Below are 7,708 nucleotides of genomic sequence, written 5' to 3' on the forward strand. Positions count from 1 at the left end.
TGGATATCATGCCTCAACACACTCCAGCATACCTCAGACTTCGGCTCTCTTCAATGCAACAGTAATTGTGGATCATAGATCGATAACCAGCAACATTTGATTGCAATCAGATTGCATCGCAATTTTGGCGGATCGCAGAATGGGGAGACCTAAGGGCAAGGCCTTAACTAATAGCAATATGCGATTGCGATCAGATCACATCGCTATTTCGCATCGGCAAAAACCAAGGGGCAGAGCCTCCACACTTTCTCATGTGCGATCCAATTACACGGCCCCGACGGCGGATCACAGAATGGGGAGACCTAAGGGCAATGTCTTTGCTTATAGCGATATGCGATTACGATCAGATCACATCGCAATATCGCATTGGCAGAAACCAAGGGGCGGAGCCTCCACACTTTCACATGTGTGATGCAATGATGCAGACTCGACGGCAGATCGCAGAATGGGGAGACATAAAGACAATGCCTTTACTTTTAGCGATATGTGATTGCGATCAGATCGAATCGCAATATCGCATCGGCGGAAACCAAGGGTCGGAGCCTCCACACTTTCACAAGTCTGATGTGATGACGCAGACCCAACGACGGATCACAGAATGGGCATACCAAAGGGCAATGCCTTTACTTCTAGCGATATGCGATTGCCTGATGATAGTACGAGGCCGGTTGTGGCCGCCCAGGTGTTCATTACCTAGTTTTTTTGTTTTTTGCTAGCGTTGCCTGGTTTATGGCTTCCTATATGGACTAATCATCAAGGAACCATCTTACTGTTTTTTGTGGTGTTTGGACTTGAGAAGTGATACCATTTTTGAAGTTTCTGCTCTCTCTGGATTGGTTTCCCCAATGTTGGAGCAGTCCAGATTTTGTTGATACTCTACGCTACCTTGTTCGAGGCCCTGTCCTCTTTGTATCTTTTTGTACATATTAATAGATTACTTTTGCTTAGAAATAAAAACATGTATAACATAACTCATAGATATTATAATTATACAAACAAACAAAAATGCATAACATCGAGACCCATATACATGTAAATAAGAAAACTTTAGGGGAAACAATATGAAATATTTTACATCATAAAGATCGATACAAACATAATTTTAAAGTATTACCATAAAGACCCATAGTATGTCTACAGACAAAAATGGAAATATTTTCCACAACCATAGAGAGTATATAAAATGGAAATATTTATAAGAACTCCTAAGAATAATAATATCCTAAGAATCCATATCCATATCCAATGGTGTAATCTCATCAACAAAATCCATACGGGGAGCAATTGCAAAAACATTTCCATACTCAATCAAATCATTGCAATCCTCCAATGTTGGGTACCAAAACCTGGACATCTGGTCATTATTTAAATTATAAATATCTATTGGAAAGCAAATGTGAGTCATCATGTCATATAATAGGAAAGGAACTTCACTGCATTTGCACATAAGAACGAAACCATGGACTGTTTGAAACGGAAGGTAACCATGACATTTTCTATTTATATTTGCAAAAAGTTCTTCCAACAACTTCCATATGAAACCCCAATCATCTTTTAAGTATTCAATTCTCCGTTCAACACACGGTTGACCAAATTGGAAATGATCTAATTCTTCTATTGACCATACAAAAGTGGAGCCATCATTGATAAGGCATATCAACTTATTCATTTATATTGCTAATGACATACACTGTATGTCAGTCATTAGAACAAATGAAAAACCCCATTCATTTTTTATTAAATCAAAACATTAGATTGTATACTCGTACAGAGGATAATCTTCATACTCCTTGTCCAGATATAGCCAAAACAATTTACTTTTATAAAACACTACATTCTTGGGGGGTGAAGTGTCACCAAATGGAATAGCAACCCTTTACCATACCCTATCAAGACTATTGCAAACATAAAATTTGGACTGCATTTTGTCATACATATGTTTTAGAACAACCAAACCATATTTTCTATTGCTTATATTTTCTAATAATGAAAAGAATCCCTAGTCTCCAATTCATATTGGCCCTATGTTTTTAAATGCCTTTGTAAATGGATTCATTATAAAATAGTTGTCTATGTGGGAGAATTCTATTGGTAAGGATAAAACCACCATTGGTCCAATAATACACTCTACTATGTATCTTGAATCTATGAATCACAAATTAAACTCAGATATGTGCCCATTCTGATTAAGGTATTGAACAACAAAACTGTCTTCACTATTGAAGAAATGAACGAGAAATCCAAATTCGTTCGCAGAGACATTCTTGCAACGTAACAAGAAAGAAGGGTTTTGCAAAACATTCTTCCATTTCTTACAAATGGTTCTAAACTTTATCACAACCGATAAAGGGAGCCGCATGAAGACAATTTCAAGAACTTCAAATCGAAGACAACTCCAAATAGCTAGTTCCATGATCAAACAATGAAATCACCTAACAGTAAAAAAAAACACATTTGATATCAACAAATCAATTTATTGTTGAATAAAATTAAAAGTAACATACATACATAATTTACCATTTACACATACAAAAAATATTCACATATACACATTGTATAAAATCAAATAAGTGATGATAACATTATTACAACACCAAACACAATGCCACAATTTTTTAAACCTAATCTTGATAATCCAAGATTATTAATGTTAGTAAACATATAATTATGTTTATATTAAGGTCTATGTTTAATATCAATGCTATAATGTTTCTACAAATACATTTATAATATCAAATAAGAACAACTCATTATGTAGGTTGACATGAAGGAAAACACCTAATTCATAATGCCAACTAAAAAATTGTCTAGAAAACACCATGTTATGTTTTTGTTGGACTACACAATTTTCCATTGTGTCAAGGATAAAAACTATTAATGGTTGTATAAGAGTGAAATTTTAACTAATAAAAAGTAGTTGCGGAACAACTTGGTTTTTTTTCTAGATTCAAGATCACATGGCTACTTGTTTTGTATAGTAGTGAATTTATTTTAGTTATATGTTTTAATTATGTATGTAATGTGAATCATAATTAACTATTGTCAATTGTGATTAGGTGTAATAACCACCTAAATAAGGAGTAGTCTTCAAGGTGTAATAACCACCTAAATAATGTTTGGTTGGAATTTGACAAATTATTGATGACTCAATCATAATGAATCCAGACATATAAAATTAAAACTATATTACTAAATTTTTAAAACAACACATTCTTATATATTATTTTTTTCATATTTATAATTAATCTAAAATCCTTTTACTTACTTATTAATCAAACAAAAGATTGTTAATATCATCAGATAATCTTTGTAACGGACTGTATTAATATCACAACTTAATCATTCTAATGGACTACATTAATATCTACATGATTATGACTATGTGGTATATGAAGGTTAAATTAATAAATATTAGGAAATTTAAATAATAGAAAATGTAGTATGTTTTAAGTTTGTGAGATTTTTCAACATAATTTTATATATTTATAACTTTTTTTAATTATTTGAATTTCTTAATATTTATTAAGATAGTATTTCTTATTTAATAATGTAATTTTTAATCATACAATAATCATAATAATTATAATTTAAATGTTCTTAACCATTAAGAAAATGTGTTTCTAAAACAATTAATTCTATATGTCTCCATTGTTTTAAAAAAATAATGATATATAAGTTGATCTTAATCTTAAAACAAAATTATTATTTTTATTTTATGTATTTATAAATATTTTTAATGGGTTGTCTAAAACCTAGATGTTTAGGAATTTTTGGTTGGAATTTGACAATTTTTTGTTGACTCAATCTTAATTTTTATTGTTTACCCAAATTTAATTGTAATTCCAAACAATCTTTGCCAAATTTACTTGTAATTCCAAACAATCTTTACCCAAATTTACTTGTAATTTTTAATTTTTTTGTTGACTCAAATTTACTTGTAATTCCAAACAATCTTTGCCAAATTATAAACAATAGAAAATCTAAAAACATTTGAATTTAAGCATATATTAAGTAAGGTATTTAAAGTTTAAAAGAAAAACCGAAAAGATTTTTTTACTTAATTAATCTATTCATAATTATACAGCACACCCTTTTATTGAATCCAACAAAATTTCCTCACTCAAGCAACCACACACACAAAAGATTTGACATTAACAATTAGCAGGAAGCTTGGATTTAGTTATCCACTTGATTATGATTATGGGGTATATGGAGGTTAAATTAATAAATATTGGAAAATTTGAATAATAAAAAATGTAGTCTCTTTTAAGTTTGTGAGATTTTTCAACATAATTTTATATATTTATAATTTTTTTTAATTATTTGAATTTCTTAATATTTATTAAGGTAGTGCTTCTTATTTAATAATATAATTTCTAATCATACAATAATCATAATAATTATAATTATAAATTAAAGATCAAGAAAAACTTGGGGAGATGGAGCGGAGCGTTGAACAAGGAAGGTAGGGCAAGGGTTTGACATCTTAGGGTTTACAGAAGCTGAAGAGAACGGGAGATAATGGTGGGGAAAAGCAAAAGGGTAATCCCTCTGCAAACAAGTACGAGCTGCGAATCTATAACACGAGGTAGGGGATAAACAATACAAGACAGAGCTGAAGGAAACCATGGAAAGCAGACAGGGGAGGGGAGAGATCCCCTCCTACAAAAATATAACGGCAGGTGAAGCAAGCGGGAGTAGAATGCAGAGAAACCCAAAGGAGAGTAACAAAGATGCACCAGTACTAGGGAACCATTGGCAAACCAAGACAAGAGGTCGATGCCTACCAAGGGCACAGAAGAAACCAAGGTATGTAATACCGAATAACAAACTCGAAGATTATAGATGCTATATGAGAGATCATGCCTTGATATGCAATTTTGTAGGGTTTTGGCCATCAGAAAAGGACCTAGTAAAATGGATACAGCAAAGATGGAAGCCAAAAGGGCATATAGATCTAAAACTAGGAGCGAAATGATTTTTCACATTGATATTTGCAAACCTGGAAGATAAGGAAAGAACATTTGAAGAAGGACCATACTTTATGAATAATGTCGGCTTGTTCATGAGACATTGGGAAGAAAAATATAACCCGAACAATGAGAAAATGCTAGCAGCACCCATTTGGGTCAAATTATTTGGCCTACCAGTGGAGTTCTGGGACCCTGACATTATGGAAGGGATCGGTAATACAATTGGGACCTTCGTCAAAGTAGCTGAGTCAACAAAAAGAGGGAAGTACACATCTTATGCAAGGATATGCGTCTATATGAATATAACAGAGCCACTGCCTGAATATATAGAGCTAGAATACCATGATGAGATATGGCAGCAACCAATGGATTATGAACACATACCTTTCAGGTGCAGAAGGTGCCATGAATACGGGCATCTTTACAAGCAGTGCCCTTTAAACAAAGAAGAGGAAATATCAAGAAAACAAGAAGAAGAACAAAGGAGGGCAGAGAGAGCAGATGCTGGGGAATTGGGCTTCCAGGAGGTCCATAGGAGGAAAAAATCAGGCAAGGAAGGAATAAGGATACAACAACAAGAGAAACCTGTAATAGTTGAAAGTCAAAATAAATTCCAAGCCCTACAGGAGGATGAAGAAGAGAACACAGGAAAAACGATTGAAGAAGATGACAATGAGAATGAGCCAATGGAAATTATTAAAGAGACAAAGGATAAAGACATAGCTCACATCAGGGAGGCCGAAGAAGGGGTAGGGGAAAGCCTGGAGATAACAATAGAGCAAGCCCAGACAGGGATAGAATCACAAAAGGACAGTGGGAATGAGGAGGAAAGAATCATGAGGAAATTGCTACAGGAATGGAAAAATCTTGATGAGAGATTTATCCCGGAAACTCAAAAACAATTATATAAAGAAACATTCCAAAAATACAAGGAGAAGAAAGGCAGCACCTCAGAAAACCAAATAGACCAAACAGGGGCACAAGCAAGCCACAGCTTGGGAATGGACAGTACTGGCAAGGGGGGCAGAAAGAGAGGTAGAAGAACACTAAATGAGACTATACAAGCGGTAGGAGAAATCCTGGTCAACTCAAGTAGGGTTATACCCCTATCAAAGGTTTACCAACAACCACCAAAGAAGTTTTAAATGATAGTCACAAGTTGGAATATTAGGGGCCTCAACAGTAAAGGAAAGCAGAGGTATTTAAAAGAGAGGCTGAAGAAAGACAAACCTGGTATCATGATAATCCAAGAGACGAAAATTAGCTCGCAACAACTGGAAGGAATAATTAAAAAACTAAGAATGCAATATGAGGTAATGGGCCAAGATGCGAGTGGTAGAGTAGGGGGCCTAGCAATCATATGGAACCCTGAGGAGATAATATTTGAAAACTGGATAAGCCTTCCCAAAATCCTCACTGGGTTGTTCAGAATAGTAGGATCAACGAAGAGAATCCTCATTTCAGGAGTCTATGGACCGCACATACCAAGAGATCGAGAAAATTTTCTTAAGAACGTGCAAGCTGCTAGAAGGATCTCCCCTGGAACACCCTGGATAGTAGGAGGAGATTTTAATATGATTAGAACTGCAGATGAAAAGAAAGGTGGCATAAGAAGAGCAGATCAGAATATGGAGGCATTTAATGAGATGATTACAGAACAGAGGCTGGTGGATATACCAACAATTAATGGTATTTATACATGGAACAATCGAAGAGGGGGAAGAAATCAAATAGCTTCTAGATTAGAGAGATTCATTTTATCAGAACAAATTATGAACCGGGATGTTTTTGTGGAAGCAAAAATAATGCTCGCAATAGGCTCAGATCATTGGCCGATCAGGTTGGAAATAGATATCAAGAAAAACTCAGGCAAAAAACCATTCAGGTTTGAGGCCTTTTGGCTCAGGAACCCTCAATTCTTACTAAAAATAGAGGAATGGTGGACTCAAAGTACACTAAAAGGAAAAGGGAAGATGCACACCTTCCAGCTAAAGCTCAAAGAATTGAAAGGGAAAATAAAGAAATGGAATAAAGAAGAATTTGGAAATATACTGGAGGAGAAAAATAAACTAGAAAAAGAAATGGAAGAAATACAACAAAGAATAATTACAAAAGGACGAACAGAGGAAAGATGTAAAGAAGAAGGAGTCATAATAAGTCAACTAGAAGAGCGGAGGAAACAGGAAGAGATCCTGTGGAAACAAAAAGCCAGGGTCAACTGGCTACGGGAAGGAGAAAGAAACACCAAGTTCTTTCACCAAGCTATGATACAGCATAGAGAAAAGAATGGGATTTTCTCCATTAAAAATGAAGAAGGAGAAAGGATAATAGAACAAGAAGGAATTGAGAAAGTATTGGTTGAACACCACAAAGAAATTCTGACAGAACCACAAATTGATCATACAGCAGCTATAGAACGCATATGTAATGAAATCCCTAAAATAGTAACAGAAGAGCAGAACAAGGCCCTGATGAGAGCAGCAATGCTTGAGGAAGTGGAAGAAATTGTGAAGAGTATGAATAAAGGCAAAGCACCAGGACCTGATGGATACACGGTGGAGTTTTATCAAGCAGGATGGCATTTTCTGGGTAAGGAGATCCTGGAGGTAGTAGAAGAATCCCGCATGAAACAAAAGGTATGGCCAGCTATAAACTCGACTTTTTTTACCCTGATCCCTAAAAATGCTAACTCTGAAAATGCCCAGGGTTTTCACCCAATTTCCTTGTGTAATGTA

This window comes from Pinus tabuliformis, chromosome 5_1 (genome assembly GCF_031772625.1).
Source record: "Pinus tabuliformis cultivar Carrire ecotype Pingquan chromosome 5_1, CPIR1, whole genome shotgun sequence".
Taxonomy (NCBI): Eukaryota; Viridiplantae; Streptophyta; class Pinopsida; order Pinales; family Pinaceae; genus Pinus; species Pinus tabuliformis.